Source organism: Erythranthe guttata, chromosome 7, assembly GCF_056151865.1.
Source record: "Erythranthe guttata isolate IM_541 chromosome 7, IM_541, whole genome shotgun sequence".
Lineage (NCBI taxonomy): Eukaryota > Viridiplantae > Streptophyta > Magnoliopsida > Lamiales > Phrymaceae > Erythranthe > Erythranthe guttata.
Window position 1 is genome coordinate 5,621,595 of NC_142539.1, and position 25,930 is coordinate 5,647,524.

Sequence of the window (25,930 nt, forward strand, 5' to 3'; positions counted from 1 at the left end):
TCCGAGAAGAAAATCTGGCGAAAATTTTAATTTTAACTGGAAACTTGGGCCAGAATTTAGGTATAAAATGAGGGTTTCCAAGGCAAGTTGGTTGAGACCTTTTAGAGCAGGAAAATTCAACCTTTTAGAGCAAGAAAATTCAGAGAGAACTTGGAGAAAGAGGAAAAGAAGACGGAGAAATGACGACGAAGACGTGACAAATCTTTATCATAGTTCCTCTTTTTATCTTTCTTTTCTAAAACTGTGTATTTTATTATTTTTATTATTTTTCTTTGAACAACATGAGTAGCTAAGCTCGTAATCTTAGATTTCGTTAGAACCCTAGGTGGGATTTGTTGGATTAATTTACCTATTCTGTAAGTTTTATGAATTATTTATTTATTCACCCTGTGCTTAATTTATTTCTTGAATCTGATCAATTTGTGATTTGTTTCATTGAATTAATTGACGAATTGCTTTAATTATTTAGAACCGTGGTAGAAGAGCTCTCGAGTTAATTTTATCTAATTGATGTTCTTGGCATGAACATAGGATAAAAATATATCTTTATTCCTTACCAGTCGTAATCGGAATTTGTTCTTAATGCTTAATGTTTTAATCGATTTGCATAGATGTATCGTAGATTAGTTATGCATGTTAGGATTAGCCATTGCGAAGGATGTTTATAATTAATCGAGTATTCCGGTTTAGTAAATTAATTCATTAGCTTGCATGACTAGGGATTTTATTAATCAAGTACATATAGGGGGAAGACGAGATCCTAAGTTTTTTTTTTAACAATTTGATTAAATCCTTCGCTATTTGCCTTTCGTTATTTACTTATATTTCATAGTCGAAGAATTAATAAATCAAAACTCAATTTTGTTGCTTGGATAAAAGTAAGTAGTGATAATTTAGTACTTAGAAGTAGGAAAATAACTTGCTCCATGTGGGTACGATATCCTGACTCTCACGAGTCCAAGTTACTACTTGTAAACGATACATGCACTTGCGCACCTGAAAAATCACCAACAAGTTTGAAAAATCACCAACAAGTTTCAAAAAGATCCGCACTCGAATCTAAACCTTCTTTTTCTTAGTGGTGACTGCTAGAGTGTCCCATTTGAAAAAGTGAAAGTATCATCCATCTTAGGAGATGGCAAACTATCACCCTTTTTCTTCGAAACGGATCTAACATCTCCACTTTTCCATGAAAACAAGCTTAACTTGTTTGTAAATTGTGAAGTAATGTGACCAAAACCCAAACACCAATAGCATTTAGTATCATGAATTGAATGAGATTGAGAAAAATAATTACCATGATCTTTATTCTCTAATTGAGGCTTAGTCCAAAAAAAAATTCTTTCATTTTTTTTTAAATGATTCCCAAGATCGTCTTGTTGACGAACTCCACTAGGATTCCCAATTTGGCGAGGCTCCTTTCTTCTAACGTAGTGGAAACAACTGTAGATTTAGGTCCATCAACCATTCTTTGCTCGCGATGCTCAAAATGACCTCATCTCCGTCGATCGAGCTGAGCCCTTCTTCCCATCTTTTCGCACTTGATGAGGTAGCGATGACATCGAAACTTCAATCGTTATATACTTCTTTATCACGTTAAGGTAAACCATGTTAGTGAACAATAAGTCCTACATTTGTGTTATGAGAATTGAGGAAAAATTGAAAGGTATACAAGGAAATAACTAATTACAATGAAATCTAATCTCCTTACTTATGTAAAAATATCAAATCAAATCCCTAACTTATTCTACAAGAATACACATTAACACCCCCCCCTCAAACTCAAGGAGGGTGACAAAGCAGCTTGAGGTTTTAAACCAAATCACGATGACGTCCCTTAGGATGAGGCTTTGTGAAGATATCTACAAGTTGATCTTTTGAAGAAACCGAGAAGAGCTTAAGAACACCTTGAATAATGTGTGAACAAATAAAATGACAATCTATCTCAATGTGTTTAGTCCGTACATGAAAGGCATCATTCTGACTAATATGGATAGCACTTTGATTGTCACAGTGAAGAGGAGTGGGAGAAGATGTTGATACTCCTAAGTCCTTGATAAGCCATTGAAGCCAAAGTAGCTCAGATGTGGTATCGGCAAGAGCACGATATTTTGCTTTAGTGATGGATCGGGCCACAAATGTTTGTTTCTTACTTCTCCAAGATATTAGAGATGTGCCAAGAAGAAAATAATAACCAGTAGTGGACCTGCGATCAGTGGGATCTCCAGCCTAATCACTATCGGAGAATGCTCGAAGGACTAGAGGTGACTCAGTAGAGTAGAAAAGACCATGAAAAAGAGTACCCTTTAGATATCGAAGGATGCGTAGAACAACAACATAGTGAAGAGATCTTGGAGCAGATAGATATTGACTCACTTGATGAACCGCATATGAGATATCCGGACGAGTCACTGTAAAATAGACTAGACTGCGTACCAAACGTCTGTAAAGTGATGAGTTTGACAATAGTGTGCCTATTGGTGGTAATACCTACACGCAAGTGCACGTATCGTACAAGTAATAAAGTGGATTTTTAAGTCCAAGTATCGATCCCACAAAGAATATTTAATTATCTAATCCTTGACGCTAAATTCTACCAATTGCTATCAAGCCCACCCTACGCAGTCGAAAAATGATTAATAAACTAAATTCACTAAAGCAAGCAAAAACAAGAAAGCAATTTAAAACGAAGTTGACAAGCCTAGGATTTTATTCTTCCCCCTATGTGATTATTAATTCCCCAATTCCTTCAATTATGCAAGTTATTAACTCGGATTATTAACCTGAGATGCTAAATTAATCATAACCCGCTTCCGCATGTATTACGATTCTAATACTCTAGATTCAATTACTGTATTCCTACGCAATTAATTCTAGAACACAACATTAAGCACAAATCTCAATAATGGCTACCTAAGAGATTAACTATATTCCTATGTTAATACCACAAAGGCTCTACTACCACCGTTCTAATTATTAACCCGATCTTCCGATTCATGCGATTAACAATAACATAAAAGCACATAAAGTGATCAAGTTCATGCACTTAATAAAACAAGTAGAAGAAATAATCCGGAATTAAAACTTGCACAAAATCATAGAATTGGGTTCATAAATCCCACATATGGTTCAAAATAAAATCCTAGAAACTAAAGACTTAGCTACTCGTGATTCTTATGATAAAGAAAATAAAATAAATAAATTAAATAAGAAAAACTATGCTTGAGTCTTTGTTGATCTTCGTTCCTCGTGTTTTTGGTGTAAAATTCGTGCTTATGGTGTAAGGACTTGTTGCTTTTATAGGCTTTTCTTGATAAGGAAGTAGTGGAAACCTAATAGGAATCAATTTCCGCCACTTTCCCCCACCAGGATTTGTTCTTCGATTTTCGCCATGATGGAGTCCGAATTTTGGAATGTTACGTGAATAAGAATTGTAGCCCTTGAAATTAGCTTTCCACTGCCGCCAAAATCAGCTGATTTGGAGTTTGTATGAGAGAGATATGCTCGAAATGGTGGACACTGCCAAAGCTGTGGCGAGATTCCTTCTTCCAATTTGATTTATTTCCTTATTTGCAACTTTTTCCTTTCTTTTTGATCTTTTTTTCCTTCATGGACACCTAATTCTCGTTTTTCACCTATAAATCACAAAATCAATCAATTAAAGCACAAATATAATTAAATCTAAACAAAAGATACACGTAAAGTAAACGTATTGAACGTAAAACTACACTCAACAGTGCCCCCTAAGGGAGTTAAGTGAGTATTGAGTTCAACTGGAGTGTCAATGATCTTGCTATCAGTGAGTCCGACTTGAGATACGAGTTGAGATGCATATTTGGCTTGAGTAATGTAAAAACCATCTTTAGAGTGAGTAATCTCAAGTCCCAAGAAGTAGCTTAGGTGACCAAGATCTTTCATTTCAAACTATTGACTTAGAAAATCCTTCAATTCTTGAATTCCACTAGGATCGTCACGAGTTATGATCATATCATCCACATATAAGAGGAGAAATATGGAGCCTTTGTCAGTACGACGAAGAAATAAGGTAGAATAACAACTGGCAGAGTAACCCAAATGAGATATACTGGAGTTGAATTTGGCAAACCAAGCTCGAGGGTCTTGTTTAAGACCGTAAAGTGCACGACAAAGATGACAGACCTTGTCTGGATCAACATATAGTCCTGGCGGAGGTTGCATATAGACATCTTCAGCTAGCTCTCCATTTAGAAATGCATTTTTAACATCCATCTGAAATAGATCCCATTGTCTAGCAGCGGCAACCGCCAAGAGAGCGCGAATTGAGAAGATTCGAACAACTGGAGCAAATGTCTCCTCATAATCAATTCCATACTCTTGAGTAAATCCTTTGCAACCAGACGAGCCTTATATCTCTCAATGGATCCATCATAGTGAGTCTTGATCTTGTAAATCCAGTTACATCCAACAACAGACTGTCCAGGAGGGAGAGTAACAAGATCCTAATTATGGTTTTTAGATAATGCATCAAGTTCCTGATCTCTCATTGCATTCTGCAATAAAAGGTCAGTGGAAGCCTCATGATAGATGTGAGGCTCGTGCAAAGTGGCAACAATGGTGTAACAATGATAGCCAAGTAGATGAGTAGAAATAGATCTTACCCTATTTGAATGGCGAGGTGGTGTAGGGTCTGTAAGATCCTCAAGCGGAGCAGGAGCAAGGGATTCGTTTTCAGAACTGGGCAGTTCGTGTTCGACCTGTTCATTTTCCACCTGTTCATTTAAGGTTGGGCTTGAGTGAGGATTATAAGTATTTTCAAACGAGTCAAAATAGGATAATGATACTCATTTGAAAATATATCTAACTCGAATGAGGTAGTGAAAGAAGAACGATAATGGGAAAGTTCAACAAAAAGACGATGTTCCCAAAAGACAATATGACGAGAGACACGAAGATGATGAGAGATAGGATCATAACACCGATAGACCTTTTGAGTTTCTCCATAACCAAGAATACAACAAATTCTAGATCGAGGCTCGAGTTTATTGTGTTCGTGTGGTTGAAGAAGAACAAAACAAGTTGTACCAAAAGAGCGGAGGTGATGATAGCCTGGAGATTTCATAAAGAGTCGCTTGTATGGAGTTTCATTTTGGATAACAGGACCTGGCAAACGATTGATAGCATAAATTGCATTCAAAGCAGCTTCACCCCAGAATGGGTAGGGAATTTTTGCAGAGAGAAGTGGAGCACGAACAGTGTCAAGAATGTGACGAAGTTTTCGCTCGGCTCGACCATTCTGATGAGAGGTCCCTTGACAAGTAAGGTGGTGGACAATGCCATATGATCGGAGGATATTTTGAAAGGCATTTTGAGTATATTAAAGAGCATTATCATATCGAAAAGTTTTAATATGCTGTGAAAACTGAGTTTCAACCATTTTTGCAAAATTACTGTATATTGACAATAATTCTGAGCGAGATTTCATAAGAAACAAATCCAACTATAGCGAGAATAATCATCAATAAAGACAACAAAATTTCTAGAGCCACCAATACTAGTAATGGGGGAAGTCCCCAAACATCAGAATGAATTAAGTCAATTTTTTTATTAGAAACAGAGGTACTCGTATTAAATGGTAAGACTAGTTGTTTTCCCAACTGAGACGAGGTGCAATCAAAATGTTCGTTAGACACAAAACCTAACAGACCTTTAGAAGCTAAATGTTGAAGACGAGGTGTGGGTGCATGACCAAGACGAGAGTGCCATAAAACAAGAGAAGGTGAAGAATATCTAGATGCAACAACAACAACGACAACAGAGATGAGAGCAACAGGTGGAAGACAAAGGTTATCCACGGGAAACATACGCCCAATTATAGTCCCGGTCACAAGCTCCTGTCCCGTCCTCGGATCCTGTACAATACATCCAGAGTAATGAAAGGTAAGACGATAGCCTAGTTCAGCTAATTGTCCCACGAAAAATAGATTATAAGATAGATCAGGAATGTGAAAAACACCGGGAACAAATATATTGGACGTTGAAACAGACCCTAAGTTTTTGCCATGTAAAGTGGAACCATTTGCTATGTGAATATTTAAAGGGTGTGAAGCAGGTTCAAGTTTAGAAAACAAGGATGAGTGAGGGTCATATGGTTGCAACATGCAGAATCGAAAAGCCAAGTTTGAGACTTACCAGGCAAGACTGATAGAGCAGTGGAAAGAGATGCATTACCAGCCATACGAATAGCCTGAGCTATTATATCTTGTAGTTCAGGAGAGGAAAGATGTATAATGGATCCAGATGACTGAGACACAGCTGAGTTGGAAGTCATTGGCGGAATGGACTCGGTAACAACAACGGTGGATTTGTTACGACGATAACATGTATCAATGGTGTGGCCCGGGCGTTTGCAGTAATTGCAAAACCTTTTGATGGATTGTCTACACCGACTGTTGGAGGCATCAAACCTTAAATGAGAAGGTTGCTCTGTGATGATCATGATAGGTGGAGCAACTGCGAGGACATTGAGCTTATTTTCACTTGAAAAGTTGCAAGACGTGTTTCTTCTTGTACCAACTCATTAACATCATAATCAAGAGATGGAAATGGACTACGATTGAGAAGCTAACCTCGGATTGGTTCAAATGCTTTGTCAAGAGACATTAAAAATTCATAAAGACGGAATTCGTCTCGGAAAAACAACACAAAGTTGAGCATCTTTAGGGCACACCCAAGCTGGTTCAGACAAATCAATTTTGTCCCATATATGCGAAACTGATCGTAATAATCATTGATGGATTGCCCTGGTTCTTGGCGAAGTTGGTGCAATTGGACAACCAACTGATATTTCATAGATCCATGAGAAGTCGAATACCGTCTCGCTAACATGTCCCATGCCGATTTGGCATCGTCATAATTGCCCAATAAGTTGGAAATTGAAGGAATGGAAGTATTTCTGAGCCATGTAAGAATCATATGGTTGTGGCTGTCTACTCAATTGTACGACCAACAAAGGCAGATTATGCTTCATCTTTCGCTTGAACAAGAATAGTGATTGCACCAGTACAATATTGCCAAATCATTCGACCTTTAAGAAAACTTTGCATAGCTTGAGACCATGATAAGTAATTCTTGGTTCCCTCTAGAGTATACTATTGTTGATGGGTCGAGGGCAAAAATTGTCTCTTTTGTCCATATTTTTTTTTCATAAAACGGACGTAAAAACTGAAATCTATGCGAAAACTCGAGCAAGAATGACCTAAAAGTCAAAGTCAATAGATGACTGGCGCTGATGTGATGAGCTGACTCAGCGATGACAAAACACTGCTGACGTCAGTGCTAGAGAACGATGATGTCAGTGATGACATGAGGATGACGTCACAGAGATGCAACCAAACCACACTTCGGGCGCGTGGAATTCTTCAGCGGCCGTACGGTAGCGCGTGAAACTACGCGCATGACCTTCTGGGGGCGCGTGAGGGTGCGTGTGGTCTCCGATGGCAGTCTGGTTTCCACCGATGAGTAGATCGTTTAACGACGATCTTGATGGTATGATCAGAATCTCGATCGGAGCGATGACGCACTTACATCAGTGGTTTTATGGTGTTTCGACGGATGCGAAAAATGAAGAAGATGAAAACACCACAAGGAAACCAAAAATAGCTAGAAGATCAGAGATTGACTCCTGGTACCATGTTATGAGACTTGAGGAAAAATTGATATGTATTCTTCTCCATAGGAGTCACTATTTATACACATAAAGAGAAAGCTATACAAGGAAATAACTAATTACAATGAAATCAAATCTCCTAACTTATGTAAAGCATATCAAATCAAATCCCTAACTTATTCTACAAGAATATACATTAAGAGTTTGGCTCCAGAACATGTCGACCCCCATGTAGTTTATATATTTGGTCTTCAAGTCCTTCCATTCGATCATGGAGTCTCTCAGAGGCTGGAAGCGTTGTTCCATTGCCGACATACTAAGTTGTTCGATCACTTATCTTTTACTATCCTTCTCGGACTTGTTCAAAATACTATAAAAATAGTGTTAAAAAAATAGAAAATTTCCACACCACTCGCTTACGTGTATAACTCGATGATAATATCTCATGTCTCGCACAATTTAGCTTTTCCTCTCTTTTGATCTCACACACTCGTATCTTTTTCCACTCGCCAATTCCCTTTCCTTCAAAGTTCTACATAAAACTAATACAAAATTATTCAATGAATTTTCATTTATAACTAGGGGTGGAAATTCGAACGGAATTTCCGAATTCCGCCAATTCCGATCCGAAAATATCCGAATTTGGAACCTTTTTTTTTCATTCCGATTTCCGATATTCCGATTTTCGATTAACTATGTTTACATTTCCTTTTTCTTTTTGAAAATTTGCAAGAATTATCTTTGCTTTCATAAACTGATTATGTTGTTATTACAAGTATTTACATTTCATCTTATTGATATTCGTTTTGGATTCTTGCATTTTGCTGTAAAATTACGAAAATATTAGGGAAAAATTATAAAAATTACCATTATTTCCGATTTTGGAACAAAAAATTAAGAGTTAATGCAGTTTCCGAATATTCCGAAATTCCGACGATTCCGAAATTGGAATGGATTTTGAAATTCCGATTTTTTTGGAACGAAAATTGGAACATATTTTTAACTTCCGAAAAAAATTGGAAATTTCCGAAAAAAATATTTCGATCCATTCCGTCCGATTTCCACCCCTTAATATATATATATATATATATATATATATATATATATATATATATATATATATATATATATATAGTATTTTTATAACATAATTTATGATATATATTATATAAAAAATGTAAATACCCATTCAGGCCCAAATAAAAGCCTATGACTACGAGTCTCAAGAGTCTAAGACCCTAGCCCAAGTTTCCATATAATTGTTATCATTCACGTTCTTTTGACTTTATTCACTACCGCTTTTCATATTTTTCACCGCCTCTGCTTGTTCTCTTCACCAAGCAATTTTTACTCGTGAGTATCAAATACCGGTGCAACTCTTCTCATTGATTTCACCATCCAATTTCTACTTGTCAGTGCTCTTCCATATTTGATGGTTTGAATATGGAAGATTAGAATTTTAATATTAGCATTTTTTTTAATTTTTTTTATCTACAGTATGTCAATTATGGCTTCAAGTATTGACGCTCCTAACGCCAACACCGCAAACATGCCGGAGAAAAAGCAAAAACTTTGCGGAAAGTCGGGGCTTTCCGGTCACCACGGTCGATCTGAGGTGTGGAATTACTTTGACAAGGTTAATGATGAGGAGACTAAAAAATGGCTTGGAAACTGTAAGTGCAAGTTTTTTGGTAAGGTAATATATTCTCCTACTGCAATAGGGACAAATAAGTTGTGGAGTCATAGAGATAAGTGCAAAGAATTACCTGCTGAGTTAAGAGACAAGTCACAAGCAACTATTTCTTTATTTACTGGTGCACTTAGTAGTTGGAAGTTCGACCAAGACAAGAGTCGTAAGGCTTTGGCTAGCTAGAATGATTATAATGGATGAACTTCCGTTTTGTATTGTTGAGAAGGCCGGTTTTAAAGCTTTTTGCTCCGAGGTGCAACCTAAGTTTCATCTGGTTTCCAGGCCCACGATTACAAAAGATTGTTATGAGATATTTTTTGAAGAAAAAGAAAAATTGAGAACCTATTTGAGTGAAAGTTCCACACGTGTATGCCTCACAAGTGATATGTGGACTTCCATCCAGAATTTGGATACTTGGTCCTTACAGCTCACTTTGTTGATAAAAATTGGATCCTTAGAAAAAAATCATCAACTTTTATGTTGTTCCACATCCAAAACGTTTTCCTACAACTTCCCCACAATCCCACGTAATCCTCCACTACATAGCGAATGAAATACCATAAAAACAAATAAAAAAAACGTAGAGTTCCAGCCTAATATCCATGACGCCATCTGTAATCTCTTGCTGCAGATCCTTCGACGGCTGACTCTGGAAAACCCTAGCCGTAAAATCTCTCTCACTCTCATACATTTCAGTCGATGCATCTTTTGATATTATTCTTTTTGTGATGTTGCTGCTATTTTCGCTGGCCCATTATTTTTTTACAGTTTCCCTTTATCATGACCTTTTTGGATTTTGTCCCTTCTTGAATTGTTTTTAGTGTCTGTTTGGTTGCATTGTGGAGCAAAATATGAGGTCTTAAGGTTACAACATTTGTATGCACACCTATCGGACTCCAGGTTTTTACCCTCGAAAAATATTCGAAGGTTGGTATCCAGGGGCGGATCTAGGGGGTGGCCAAGTATGCCATGGACCACCCCAAAAAATGAAAATAAATTTGCCTTAATGGCAAAGATCTCCAAGTTAATAGTTGAGGGCATGAGTTCGACTCCATTATGGAACAAAAATGTATTGTTTAATTTTTTTGTCTAAATTTCTTTTGAGCCCCTCTCCCATAAACACATTATATTATATCTATATTACTATTTAGTCCACCCGAAATTCAAAATATACAAAAAAAGTCCTAACTTTTTTCCTTTTCTTTTTAGCCCCTCTCCCCAAAAACACATTATATTATATCTATATTATTATTTAGTCCACCCAAAATTCAAAATATACAAAAAAAGTCCTAAATTTTTTCTTGTTTTTTTAGCACCTCTTCCCAAAAACACATTATATTATATCTATATTATTATTTAGTCCACCCAAAATTCAAAATATACAAAAAAAGTCCCAAATTTTTTCTTCTCCTAATTTATCCAAAAAAATAAAATAAAAAGTTTCAATTTCTTTTTTCCCTTCTCCTAATTTATCCAACAAAAAAAGGTTCAAATTTTTTTTTTCCGGGGGCGCTGCCCCCGAACCCCCGAAAATTTAACCCCCACTATACAGTAAATTCTTGGACTCGGCACAGTCGGCATACCCTGAATTTTCGTCCTGGATCCGCCACTGTTGGTATCTATTATGAATTTTGTTAGTTTGATTTCTACGTGTTTGTTTACACTCTGGAAAGTATCCGAAAATATACGACGATGTGATTATCTTCAATTAATTTCTATGTGTTGTCCTCAAATGTTGTTTCACAACGAATTAGATGCTCATTGGCTTACTAGATGTTTTTGCAGTCGAAGAAATCCTGTTGATTATATTGGTAAATAACATATTCTATTGCTTGATTTTCTTTTTCAAATAGTGGTATTTCACATTTTTTGATTATCTCAAGCAATATATATATATATATATATATATATATATATATATATATATATATATATATATATATATATATATATATATATATATATATATATATATATATATATATATATATATTTTGCCTTGCGCAATTATTATTGAATAATATTGCCTTTTTTTGTTGCAAACAAAGTTCATCCGTGATGGTTTATCATGAAACTTCGAATACATTTTTTCCTGTGTTGGTTTTGCAACTTCGAATGTGTATTCGGGATTGCGAACCTATATAGCAGCGTTTTTTTATTATTTGATGAAATCGTCTTCCCCAAAGTATTTTTGATATTTAGTACTTTCATGCTCATTTTGATTGCAAAACAAGTTCTTTGGTGATGCTTTATTTGAGATTTCGACTCCGTTTATTCCTGGAATTGATTTTGCAACTTCAAATTTGTATCTGCGCATGAATATTCAGTTGTTTTATGTATTATTTAATTTTTTTTTAAAAAAAAAGACATAAAGCAGACATGTATGCATGAACTTATGATATGAGATTCCTAACTGTTGCCGACCTGATTTCGAGTGTTTTCCTTGGGAGTATCGTCTCTTCACTAGCAATCTAAGCGACAATGCCAGCGAATATGTGATCCTCTTTTACCAATATATATATATATATATAATTTGTCTAAATGTTTCCTAAAAATAAAACCAGTGTATCAGTGGGACATTTCCTACACTGCCGATAGAGAAAATAAACGCACCGATGAGGAAGAATTCCCATGGTAGTAATGGAATAAATTACTTTCCAGAAAAATTGGTCTAAATGTTTATAATTTGTGTATTTCTTATTTACTAAAGTCTCTGTTTTTATACTTCTAACCATTGCGTTCCTTTTTTCTTTTTCTTTTTTAATCACAATAGCATGTACTTGGAAGAAGTTGTAGATGATTTAATAATTCTAACTGATTTTCTCTTAGACTTGCACAATTCTTCATCTCACAAAAGATCTTATCGGAAATATGTTATGCGTACGAATTTAGAGCAGTTGACTTCTCATGCTGTATTACGAAAAGTGGTGTTGTGTTTAAATTTCAATATTTTTGGATGAACATTTTAAAGAGAAAATATTTTTCTGAGTTGTATTTAAATTTCTACTCCTTTTTATGAACAGTTCAAGAGAAAATATTTCTCCAAGTTGTGTTTAAATTTCAAAGTTTTTTAATGAGCAGTTTAAGAGAAAATATTTTTTCGAGTTAATGAACTGAGCATTGCGTTCAAAATTCATAATTTAAAACATATTTTGTATTTTAATGGATAAATAGGGCAATGAACGATTCTTCTTGGTTGTATGCGGAAACGAGCAATTGTTGGTCATATTCCATCAATGACCGTAGCTTGAGGAACCTCTTATTTCTATAAATCTACTACTATGTTAATTATTTCTTTTTTATAATGAAAGAATATAAATTTTGCCAAAATTAAATTGTGAGACGGTCTTTCTTTGACTCTTCTCAGATGTACTACACAGTTTTGTACACTCTGTCACAATTTTTCCAAATATGAATCTTGACTCTTGAGGATTCTGAAACAACGAAGATATGGCAAGTGACGATATGTTGGACTTCGACAAGCTGTGGAACCTTAGGTTTGAATTGATTGTTCAATCGTGTGGCGTTATTTATTCTCAATTATTTAATTTCGTTTGTTTTAATGATACCTCGTGCAACGCACGGGTATAGTTACTAGTATATGTTAATGTTATAATATCTTTAGAATTTATAAATGTATCCTTATATTTTTAACATTTACATATTTCCTCACGTTCTTGTATCCAATTTTTCGAAAATGGGATTTCCCCCTGTCCGTTTTCTCGTGTCCCCGTCCCTGTATCCGTGCTCTATAGCTTGTATCTAAAACAACAAAGATAACTTGGTACCAAGTGTTTACAATTATTCACCCACAGGAATACGAATAACTTTAATGTAACTGGATCCTAGAAAATAGTAAGCTATTTATGAATTGATCAGTTTGATGAAAATATCTTCATTAATTACAAATTGAATTACTTCATTTCACATTTTTCTTTTCTTTGTTTCAATACTTTTACATATTTAACTATTACAGCATAAAATGTTATATGTCTTATGTAAACTACATCTATAATACAAGTAAATATGACTTCTTTTTTGAATTATTTTCTTAAAATAAAATGAAATGAAAATATCCTCCAAATATTTCCAAACACAGCCGGAGTTTTTCTATGTTTTGTGTAGGGGTGTGCACGGGTCGGTTCGGTTCGGTTTTAGCCAAAAACCGAACCGAACCGAATGTATCGGTTTTTGTGAAATTAAAAACCGTGTATGTCGGTTTTTTGTCGGTTCGGTTTCTTTCGGTTTCGGTTCGGTTTCGGTTTTTTTCGGTTCGGTTTCGGTTATTTTTCGGTTCAAGTGTCAATATATATTCAAGTTGTACAAACAAAAAAATACAATCTTATATATAAAAAGAAGATATTTTGACCTACAACCCTAAATCTAAACCTAGGGGTACTTTTGACAATTCATATGTTAGCAGTTTTTTCATTTCTCAATAAGTAAAAAATAAATAAAAAATTCCTTATTTCATGGTTACCAATAAACTGAATAACGATCTTTCTTCAACGGTTGCAGCAAAAACTAAACACACGATCTTTCATTAACCTCTGCAAGACTGCAACCACGATCTTCATCAAGGACACGATCCCATCTCAATTCTTTATATGAAAAACCTCTCCTTTATCATCGTAGAAATTTTATAGATTCCCTGTGAGATTCCATCGGCTTTTGACACCACTGCTTAATAGTTAATTCCCTTCTTTATCTCCCACAAACAAAATATAGAGTTTGCGGTGGTAATGATGCTCCATTCTCAATATTCTTGCTTATCAATAGGTTCAAACACTTCTATTTCCCTGCAAATCATTTATTGTCGTATCTGATTTAGATTTACGTATTCTTTTCCCTTGCTCTGTTATTTTTTTTTTTTTGTTTTTTAGATTCATATTTTGTTTAAGCTTGCTTAGAACATATGGTTTGTGTTTTGCTTTTTCGCATGTTTTTGTTGGTGGCGATAATTTAAATTATATGTCAAGGTCCTCAAAGGTTTCCGGAATTCGTATGTGTTTATTTTATGTAGTTCTGTTTTCTTAATTTTTTTTCTTTCCACTGCAGGTTAATTTTTTCTTTCCCCTTTCATCGACAATTAACAACCGACGTAGAAGGTATATCTTCTTTGCTTACAATCTCCCATAGTAGCCATTTTTTTAACATATTCAAATTTTATGTTGTTTATAGTGGTTTAAAGTTTGTGGAATGCATTTTGCTTTCTTGCAGGTTTGTTAAAACACATAATCTTTCCACTGTATGTTCCTTCTTCTTCCTCCAAAAAGTTTGCGAAGTTCTAATTACTTACGCGACTTCAATTTTGTATCAAAGTTTGCGAAGTTCCATAGCAGCATTCTTTCATTGAAATATCGCTGTTGTCCTCATATTAATTTCTGAGATGATGTTCATTATTGGATAAGTTGTCGATTCCTGATCGTTTATTCCTTATCTTTTGAAGATCATTTTTTTGTTTTTCTTCGATTGTTAAATGGGATTATGGAGATAAGCATTTTTCTTACTCTCGACTGTAATTCCTATATGATTTTGTAAGGAATAATTTACACAGACAAAATATCATTTTTTTTTTGCCGCCATCAAATATGTAGCAACACTGTTCACATAATAAATACAGTTCATAACTGAATTTTGTTTGGATACTTATTTAACACATTCTAAATATCTCTTGCAGGCAATGCTATTTGTATCAGCATCCAATACGTGGTTGGATAGAGCTTCTGATGCAATTTATTAGCAGGTAACCTACGGATGATTTTTTGTTTATTTGTTTCACTTTCATGTTATGTGCCATAAATTAGAGTTCTCATTATATCTCTTTTAATTTTTGAGATAAATTTTACATTAAACATATTAAGAAAAAAATCTTCCGAAGAGATCTTTTTTCTTTCTTTTATCATGCGAGAACATAAGAAACTTCTTCTATGAGAATCTTTATTTTTATTAACCTTTTGTTGTTCCTAGGAAATTTTAGATTAGATATTATTGTCAACAGAGAGATTTAAAGAAGTCCATTATATTAATATCATACATAGAGTGGCGAATTTTAGACTATATATACATTATAACATTATAGTACTCTCTGCATGAGCACATCTATAATATTAGAGTGTGAAAAGGAAGCTGAGCGGATATACAATGAGTGTTAATGCTGCTCTCATATTTCGTTTATAGCTATTAGAGTGATATATGGTTTACATGCTATTACCTTTTGAATATAATCATTTGACATATTATACTATTATTAAAAAAAATATGTTCTAATTTCAGGTTTGAACAATCTGAATTAATAGAACGGGGGGAACGGGATTGGATGAGCTTGACGCAGGCCATTGATGGAATGATTCTGTTTAGAATCTTATCAGGTTACGTTCATGGCCAAAAAAAAAAGGCTCACTTGCTTTTATATTTCCTATTACATACTTTTAGGGTGTTGAGATATTATTTTTTGCATAATATCGAGTTTGCATTAGTTATTGTCCTTTTTTATGTTTTTCGTTATGTATTGATTGGGAAATTTTATGGGTTTTGTGTGTAGGAATATATACATATATTTAGATATAGATTGATGGATGGTGATGGAAGTTCGAGTGGTGCAAAGAATAAAATTTTCAGAATAAATTCCTGCACACTTTGGAGGATTTGCTTTCCAGTTTCCACATACACTACTAATTTATCGAAATTCCTATGTTCAACTTTGAATCTTCTAAACAAAAGGGTTTTTATTTTTCGGTAAATCTGTTTCTCAATAAATTCCTGCTAAATGTTCTATGATGTTTATTGGTTAGTTATTGTTTGTATGAACAATTGCTATGAAAATTATTAAGTTAACTATGGGCTCTTTTGGTTGGCATTATTAGCCTTGATGGGATAAATAGTACATTTTAGTACAACATTTGGTTTGGATGTTTTCTCAAACCTTGACAAATGACCCCACCATTTTTATCCCTCAATCGAATTATTAGTTGTCAAGCCAAATTTGGCTTGACAAGTTATCACCGAAATACTCCCATCATGTGATACGTATGAAATGTCGAAAATGCCCTTCAAACATACAACAACTACAAATTTATCACATATAAATAGTCGTTTTTCTTCTCAACTTTGTCTTCACCGATGAGCCCTAATTTTTGAGAGGTGGGAACTGGCTTCCACATTAGCAACCTCCCACGGCTCCCGACTGTCCTCCGTCGCGGCCAAAAGACGCCGTTGAAGAGCCCTCCATTAACGCTTCGAATAATCTTATGCGATTAAGACCTGGCGAGTATTCAGAACTTAATTATGCGACAACAGATCATCAAATACAGCTGAATATCGAGATGCCGTGGTACTCGGATTCGAGAAATCTGTACAGGTTCATTATAAATCGTGTGTTGAATGTGTTCCACTTAGGATTTCGAAAGGGGTAAAAGAGAGAGAAGAAGATAAGGACATACATATGATTTCTGATGCTATGCTTTTCTTCATTAATGGAATCTCTGCACTTAACTACTTAATAATTGGGATAATAGAATGTCTAATATAGTTGCATATTTTATTTTAATTTTTTTTCTCTGCCTTATCTATTTAGTTTACAATTTAATACATAGTCAATTAAAGATTATGGCGGAAATTGGTAGGTTATCTGGGTTTTGCAATTGGGGATCTAAAGAAGACGAAGATGGGCATATCAAATTATATCATTAAGGGCATTTTCGGATATTTTACAACTAATCCCAAATAAGACAGTAAAATCAACAAAACAAAACATGAAATTGTTCATCAAGTGATTAACATACACGTGACAATACCACAAACCAAAAGTAATATTTGTATTTACTCATCAACATTTTAATCCCAATATTAGATATCTCATCCCTACCTATCTATCCAAACTACTCAACCAAAAGAGCCCTATATATCTTCTGTTTCCCTTAAATATTTTATTAAATAGGTGATCTTCCAAGTAGAAGTATCTATCCAAACTACTCAACCAAAAGAGCCCTATATATCTTCTGTTTCCCTTAAATATTTTATTAAATAGGTGATCTTCCAAGTAGAAGTCCAACGCTCATAAAAAATAAATAAATAAATGTAGCGTGCAACTCCATCCGCATTGGGATGGAAAATTGGATCATCACTTTAAACATTCTAATAATTTAAGTATATTGGTTCAGTTTATTTAGATGGAAAATAAACAAAAAAATGTTATTTCAAATCTGTTTTTTTATTGTTCAACATAGTTTTGTTATAATAAGACTCGAAATTTATATATTTATTGTAGGACGGAATAATATATTCCACAATAATAGGACTACACGTGAGTAAGCAATGTTTAATAATAGGAAAAATTAGAGAAAACCCCTCACCTAGGAAATATAGTTAAGGAAACACCCCCTCCCAAAAATAATTAGAGAAAAGTATCTTAGCTATATTCCTCTCAATTGATATATTATATATAAAAAGAAGATATTTTGACCTATAACCCTAGACCTAAACCTAATGACAATTTTGTCATTTAACTTTTTTATGCTTTTATTGGGTAGTTTTTTCTTTAATTTTCTTTTATTTATTTATTTATATTTTGGTAGTTCTAGGGGCAGTTATTTTTTTTTCCACATTCCCCCTCTCGGTTCTTTGTTGCACAATATCACAACATTTTTTTAATTGTATTCACCAAGTTTTCAATATTATTTATCCATCTATTTACGATTTTTCTCATAATGTGATATGTTCTCAATTATTTAATTTCAATAAATATATAATTTTAGAACATTTAATATTTTCTTATTATTTTAGGTAGTGGTATAATTCCACTCCACTCTAATTACAGTGTTTCTAAATTTTTTTTTGTTTTTTTTGGATTTTTCTTATCCACTCTAACCACCTACTAACTCGAAGTTAGAACACCATGATCTCAACGTAAGCAATTGTTTTTTACAAGTAAACAATACAATTATTTATTTAGAAGAAGAAGAAAAAGAAGAAGAACAAGAAGAATAAGGAGAAGGAGAAGAATGAGAAGAAGAAGGAGGAGGAGAAGAAGAAGAAAAGAAGAAGAAAAGAAGAAAAAACAGAAGGAGGAAAAAGAAGAAGAAGAAGAAGAAGAAGAAGAAGAAGAAGAAGAAGAAGAAGAAGAAGAAGAAGAAGAAGAAGAAGAAGGCAGGAGGGGAAGGATGAGAAGAAGAAGAAAAAGAATAAGAAGAAGAAGAAGAAGAAGAAGAAGAAGAAGAAGAAGAATGAGAAGAAGAATGAGAGAAGAATGAGATTGAGAAGAAGAAAAATGAGAAAAAGAATGAGATTGAGAAGAAGAAGAAGAAGAAGAAGAAGAAGAAGAAGAAGAAGAAGAATAAGAAGAAGAAGAAGAAGAAGAAGAAGAAGAAGAAGAAGAAGAAGAAGAAGAAGAATGAGAAGAAGAAGAATGAGAAGAATGAGAAGAAGAAGAAGAAGAAGAAGAAGAATGAGAGAAGAATGAGATTGAGAAGAAGAAGAAGAAGAAGAAGAAGAAGAAGAAGAAGAAGAAGAAGAATGAGAAGAAGAAGAAGAAGAAGAAGAAGAAGAAGAAGAAGAAGAAGAAGAAGAAGAATGAGAGAAGAATGAGATTGAGAAGAAGAAGAAGAATGAGAAGAAGAAGAAGAAGAAGAAGAAGAAGAAGAAGAAGAAGAAGAAGAAGAAGAAGAAGAAGAAGAAGAAGAAGAAGAAGAAGAAGAATGAGAAGAAGAAGAATGAGAAGAATGAGAAGAATGAGAAGAAGAAGAAGAAGAAGAAGAAGAAGAAGAAGAAGAAGAAGAAGAAGAAAAAGAATGAGAAGAAGAAGAATGAGAAGAATGAGATTGAGAAGAAGAATGAGAATAAGAAGAAGAAGAAGAAGAAAAAGAATGAGAAGAATGAGAAGAAGAATGAGATTGAGAAGAAGAATGAGAAGAAGAAGAAGAAGAAGAAGAAGAAGAAAAATCAGGAGAAAAAGCATGAGGATAAGAAGAAGGAGAAGGAAGAAGAAATATGAGTAGAAGGGGTGTTACCGGTTTGTGTGTGGAAATAAAGAAAGAAAAATGAGATTTTTTATGTTTGTGTGATATTGATTTTCATTACAAGTACAAATGTCATCACCTATTTATTATCTAATCGGTATTGAAATGAGAAACAATGTATTTAAAATTGCCGTTCCCTTTGCTAAATTTATATAGTTTATTATTTAACATGATTGTAGGATAGAAAATACATGCTACTATAAAATAAAGTAATAGTTTTTTTTTTTTTTTCAAGAGAACGACACCCGATGAGGGTGGGGGGTTAGGCTTGACCCCCTACCTGTTTATAAAACAAAATTTAAGAAGTACATAATGAGTTTCGCTCAAATTGCTACTGCCCAACATATGGCTAATAATAGCAATTGACAAACAAAAGACATTAGGTAACTAACAAAACGTTAAGAAAACGGGCAAAACAGGTGGCCCAAATAATAAAAAGGACGGGGTGGGAATGATCATAGAAGGTCGGGGAAGACCAAGGTAGACCGTTCGCCTCACCACAACAGCCGAGGCCACTTACACTTTCGCCAAAAATGGGCGAAACAGGTATAACGGCTGCGAAATGTGTGGCACCATTCGACAAACAGTCTAGTCTTGATAGACCCAAACAATCCATAATCACCCCAACCCTCCCTAACATGTAAAGTTCACGAAAATTCATAAATTGCCAATAATATAAAAACGTGGAATGCATGGCACCTATGTGCGAGACTGTCGTCGAAAGGATGGATATCCAAGCTGGTCCATCCGAATCATCTGCTGAATAGGTCGGGGAAGTTCCGCTGTTGTGAAGGTACGAGCCAACTCGGTCTGACACCCCAAGTAATAGTTTTGTAATCTGAATTTCACAGATATATTTCAATATTATTTGATATATTTTTATTATCATTTATTTAAACAATTATTTTTTTTCCTTTTGTGGAATGCGACCCCGTGCAACGCACGGGCATGATTACTAGTTACAATTACTTTCACAACTTACTAATGCAATGAAAATATAAAATCCTTAATTTCATAGGACTTAACGTAATTTAGATGATGTAATTTAGATGATGCATTATGCTTCATTTTTTTTTCCTACTTTTATCTACTACATTATTAACACCATGAACTCAAGTAAATTTTTTCTTACTAAATAAATAAAATACAATGGCTCAATTTATGAACAAATGCTTAGACTGAGACAAGTAATTGAAATATAGAAAATAAATATTAGGGTAAAATAATACATATATTATATAAAATGAAGTCATTTTATAGTTTCGGTTCGGTTTTTCGGTTCGGTTATTTACCTTCCCACCATACCGAACCGAATAATTCGGTATTTCAAAAATAAAAAACCGTACATGCGGTTTGCTATTCGGTACGGTTTAAAACGGCTCGGTTTTTCGGTTTTTCGGTTCGGTTTTTCGGTTTTTTTGCTCACCCCTAGTTTTGTGTCTTTCAGTTATTAATTCATGGGCGAGACCCGTGCAGCGGCCGTGGTGGCGGTGGAGGAGGACATGCTGGCCTTCCGGGATCTAGTATTTGATCCGACCCATGCTCTTCAAATTATAGAAAAAATGAACCATAAATATATACATATTTTCTTTGATTTATTGGATATCCCAAGAATCATTAATTAAATGAGAAAATATATACATATTTTCTTTGATTTATTGGATATTTAATACAGTTTTTTTGTTTTTGATATATACAGTTGAACATACAGGAGAACCTCGATAAATTAATACGTGATAAATTAATAATCTCGCTTAAATAATAATTTCTTCTGGTCCCGATTCAGTGAAAATATATTAAATTATTACTTCGATAATTTAATAGTTCGCTAAATTAATAAAATTTTGCTAGTGCTGACTGTATTAATTTATAAAAGTTTAGCTGTATAACATATTAAATATCACTAATAGTTTCGTTACAATCTATAAGTTAAATATAAAAAAATGGGTTATAATTATGGGACAATTAGAGAAAAGTCCCTAAAATTTATTTTTTTCTGAGGTAAGGACACTATATATTTTTTTGTTTCGAGTATCTTTGTTCATTCTTTTGCAAAACCGTCAAATGGACACACTATAGTCATCTCAGTTTATGTTTCCTCAATTTTTTTTTTTCTTTTTGAGAAATTCAAATCCTGTTACAAGTTGAAAAAGTAGGAGAGAAGCATAATTCAAACCCTAAACATCTACTCTAATAGTAGAGACTATGTACCAACTCTTCTAAAGAAGGTTGGTATGTTTCCTCAATTAGGAAGAAGCAGTTCTGTGAAACCAAATCAAGAGTCGAATATACTTACCTAGAAATATTGTTGTTCCTTGAATTAGCATAAAACCAAGCAATGTGAGTATAACAATAACCATATTTCTGAACCGCTTCATCTTTTCCTTGTACCTATGCATATTGAAGTGAGACAAACTTTGCTATTTTGCTTTAATTTATAGAATAGTGAGTCAAGTATATAAGGAAATACAGATAATTAGACACTATATCTGGTTGTTTACACTGTACGAATTTCAACCGTAGATCTATACATAATCGCACATACCCATGCATGTGTATGTGTGCTCAGTGGATACTTATTTAATCAGATCTATAATAAAAAACGACCCAGTATAAATAACTAGATATAGCATCTAACTCCCGAGGAAAGACTTCGATGGATTATTTTCTCTCTATTTTGCTGGGCAGACTTGAAGAGTTTAGAAATACTTACAAAGTCACAATTCAATTCCGCGTGAAAGAAGAGTTCTTAGGGTAGGGATGTGCCCGCAGGTCCAGTACTACACTACTACACTAGAGATAAGGGGCGGTGGTCACCCGTCACCTCACTCGTGTTATAAAAGGAGACCTTCGGTTCATGAAAATATAGATAAATATTATTTAAATTGGGTTCATATTTAGTCAGAATAAATCAAATGGCAGGTATCTAGCTCCACCAGCCCATGCTACAGAACAAACCTAGCTCCTGCATATAAAAGGATACCTCTGATTCATGCAAATACAAACTTACATAGACGTACAAATCAAGTCTCAAGCTTCCACTGCAAATTCATAACATATTTTAATTCAAGGTGTTGTTTATATTTATTCAATTCAAGAAAAAGCTTCTAAGCTCTTGAATCGATTTAGGAGAAAAAAATCAAGGGAATTATCCCGGAGATTGTAACTCATTTTCGTTTGATTAATAAAATTCATTTGTTTCCAATTTTTCTTGTCTCGTATAATTTATTTATGCAGACTAAAAAAATTGTGGCGATAAGTACTAACCACATAACAAAAGTTTAATAATACCAAGAGCATATAATACACATGAAAATCATTACAAAATATAAATAAAATGCAAATCTTCTGCATCCGAAATTATGCTCGAACATTGCAAGAATATATCATTAGGTCATTTGAAAATAGCAATTAATATAAACAAAACACAACATAAAGTCATTTTTTATTTATTAAAAGCTGGACTTTTTTTTTCTTTTGGATTAAAAAAACCGATTTTTGACCTATTTTTTCCATCAATATTTGACCCGCCCCACCTCTAAGGTCGTGACTGCCTCGGACCGTTTTGGACCGTCTCAAACCGCATCACAGGCCAAAACTCAGTTTTTCAAATCTTTACATCAAAATCATAAAGGTATTGATCCGCCTTCACTTCAAAGACCGATTAGTCTGCTACCTCAACCAACATTGATATAATATAATAGGAATTCAAATATTTCAAGCCACATAATATGTTTTAAAATTAACATAATTAGTTCAATACACGACAAAAAAATAAAATAAAAAATACTATAGAGCAATCTAAAAAAATTGGGCATATATAACATATTGAAACTTTCTCTGATTCCACGAATAAAAAAATATATTTATAAAAAATATATGAACTATTCAAGCCTCCTTTTCTAACTCCCAAGGCAATAATAATCCACGAGATTTATTTTTTTCCTCAGTAAGCCAAGTTAAATAATTAGGTTTTGTTAAATAATTTTAGTCAGATTATTAGACTAGGGAGAATTGCTTGAAGTTTAAAGTAGAAACTTGAAATTAAACCAAAAATATTAAATAACTGAAATTAAGTTGGTTGCTCGATATTATCTGAACAATCAAGAGTTTTACTATATTATCTACTATCAACTGATCCAACTATTCATGAATGGTTTTAATTACTGACCCGACTTTAATAGGTTGGATGATGGTTGATCCGACCAAAAAATATGAATTAAAAATGCGTAGGTTGCTCAGTAAAACCAATACACGAATAACACTAGTATTTTCAGGTTGATTTCTTATATAATCAATCTTATCACCCCAATTTTCTTTTAAGATTTGAAGCATTTATATCTATACTCTATACTAATACAAACATTTTTATCTTATCACCTACAATTTCTCTATTTATTGGGTCACGAGCCCGATTTAGAATACCACTACTACAAATACCCAATCACGTTCAAATAAGGTTCGGACCCGACAAATTAACTCTACCCCAATCGACGAGCTATAAATAAATGTTCTAACTTATTTGTTAAGGTACGTCTTATTATATGAGCAATACGATAATTTATATTCTCTCAATTACTTCTATGATCCGCACGTTTGACTTGAGCGACAGAGGGGTTTCCGCCGGATCTACCCCCGGCCTAGTTCACGTGTTCTCTATTCGCAGGTATTTCAGGACCATATAGCTCGCGAGCCAGTGATCCCCTTTGCTCTTCTAGCTCATCCTACCTCACTTATTTAAGGTAATCTATTTCTAGCATCATCATAATGGCTCTGTCAGTGGAAACGCATACAAGATCATGTAGCGCGCATGATGTCCCTGAGTCATCTACTCGGAGACAACATGACACTGGTAAAAACCTCCCACCTCGCGGAGGCTATGGCTTGCCACTTCCTCCTTGTAATCAGGATCCACCTTGTCACGTCCAGATAAACCCCCTATAGGATCCACAACTCACCGCTCCTCGAACGGTTCAGATCACCGAAGAGGCCCTCCAATACATGATTGCGGAGGCTTCAGCTCGTGCTACCACTGAAGCAGTGTCACAATACATCGCCACAACGGGAGTGAATGCTCCCCCTGCAGCTCCACCCGTGGCACAACGACCTCCACCGCCACCGGATAACGTATCCATCTCAGACTCTATGTCTCGGATGCAATAATCTACTTATCGCCATGATGCACGAATGGGAAACAAGACCAACGTTCACCTCCAAGAGGCAACGGCTCTCGCCAACGAGCTCCTCCACACAATGGTGGAGATGATGAAATTAACAGTCAGGTATCTCGCTCGAATCACCTTCCCCATATAGGTAATCCTATTGGTGGAAGGGCAGTTGCTCCAATAAGGCGCAGTCCCTTCACTGTCGCAATACTCAATGAGATACTACTCCAACGGGTAAAGGTCTCGAGTCTGCCGCAGTTCGATGGAACTAGTGACCACATGAGCACCTTGAAAAGTTCTACGTCATAGCAGATTTGTATGACCCAACTGATGCGGTGATGTGCAAGATGTTCCGCACAACGCTCTCCTAACGAGCATTAAGCTGGTTCAACTCTTTGCCCACTGGGTCAATTGAAGCTCTCTCGCAACCGACGGATCGCTTCACCAACTATTTCGCTATCAACAAAGAGTACTCTAAAACTCTCGCATACCTCTTTACTATCACCCAGAGACCGCAACTACATTAAACGATTTTTGGAGGCAGCTCATGAAGTTCCTAACGTGGGAGGAAGCATGCTCTCTGGAATCATTCAACAAAACTTGAAGCAATTTAGATTCAAGGAATCTATCGCAGGAAGACCTCCAGCCACTTTGGAGGAGTTATTAAGTCGCACTGGGAAACACGTGCGCATCGAAGAAGCTTCGGCCCTCGCTCCTCCCAATAGGAAAAGAAATGAAGATCACTTCGACACCCGACGACGAGATGACCGACGACAATCATCGACATCTCATGGACAATCTCCTTCTACGTCCCTGGACTTTTAATGATGTCAATGACACTTGGAGCCTCTTGAGCCCAGAACATAGTTAGTGATTGCATCATCCTAAACTGGGGGGTTATCCTACCCTAAGGATGATACATCCCCTCACATATCTACATCAATTGGACGAAACACCTACTACTTAGTATAAGTTTAGTTATTTTGGCGATTCGCTCCCTACATGTTTATTTCCCTTTGCCTCAAGTAGGCTTGTAACATTCACATTTTCAATCAATGAATAAAACAAGTTTTCCCTTACTCTCGCAGTTATTGCTCTTTCACTACACAATTATTAGCTCAAGTCAACATTAACGCTGAGAACACTTAGAGATGTTATGATGATCTATATAGCCTGGGCAGCTTGATTTCATAAACTTCTCTACCTGTTTTCATCGGGTCCTACATTTAAAACGTGGCTACGGTCCTAACATACTTACGACCCATGATATCTAACAAGGGGCACGATCCCCATCAAAAAAATCTTGAGATACTGATCCCCTCATCAAGTACATTACTTAATGTGATTTCAAAATTTGAATATAATGATTAGGGTTAAATACACTTTGCACCCCTAAAATATAGCCTATATAACA

The 25,930-nt window shown here is 34.8% G+C and overlaps 1 long non-coding RNA gene across 2 annotated transcripts; it reads left to right on the forward strand.

The window, feature by feature from the left end:
- The first annotated feature begins 13,796 nt into the window (after positions 1-13,796).
- On the forward strand, positions 13,797-15,838 carry LOC148769061 (uncharacterized). Of its 2 annotated transcripts, XR_016032166.1 has the most exons (5): positions 13,797-14,114; positions 14,394-14,443; positions 14,556-14,583; positions 15,016-15,081; positions 15,612-15,838. It is a non-coding gene; the product is annotated as an uncharacterized LOC148769061 (long non-coding RNA). The 2 variants fall into 2 exon arrangements; XR_016032165.1 differs by lacking the exon at positions 14,556-14,583 and having other exon boundaries at positions 15,612-15,836.
- Positions 15,839-25,930: the final 10,092 nt, after the last annotated feature.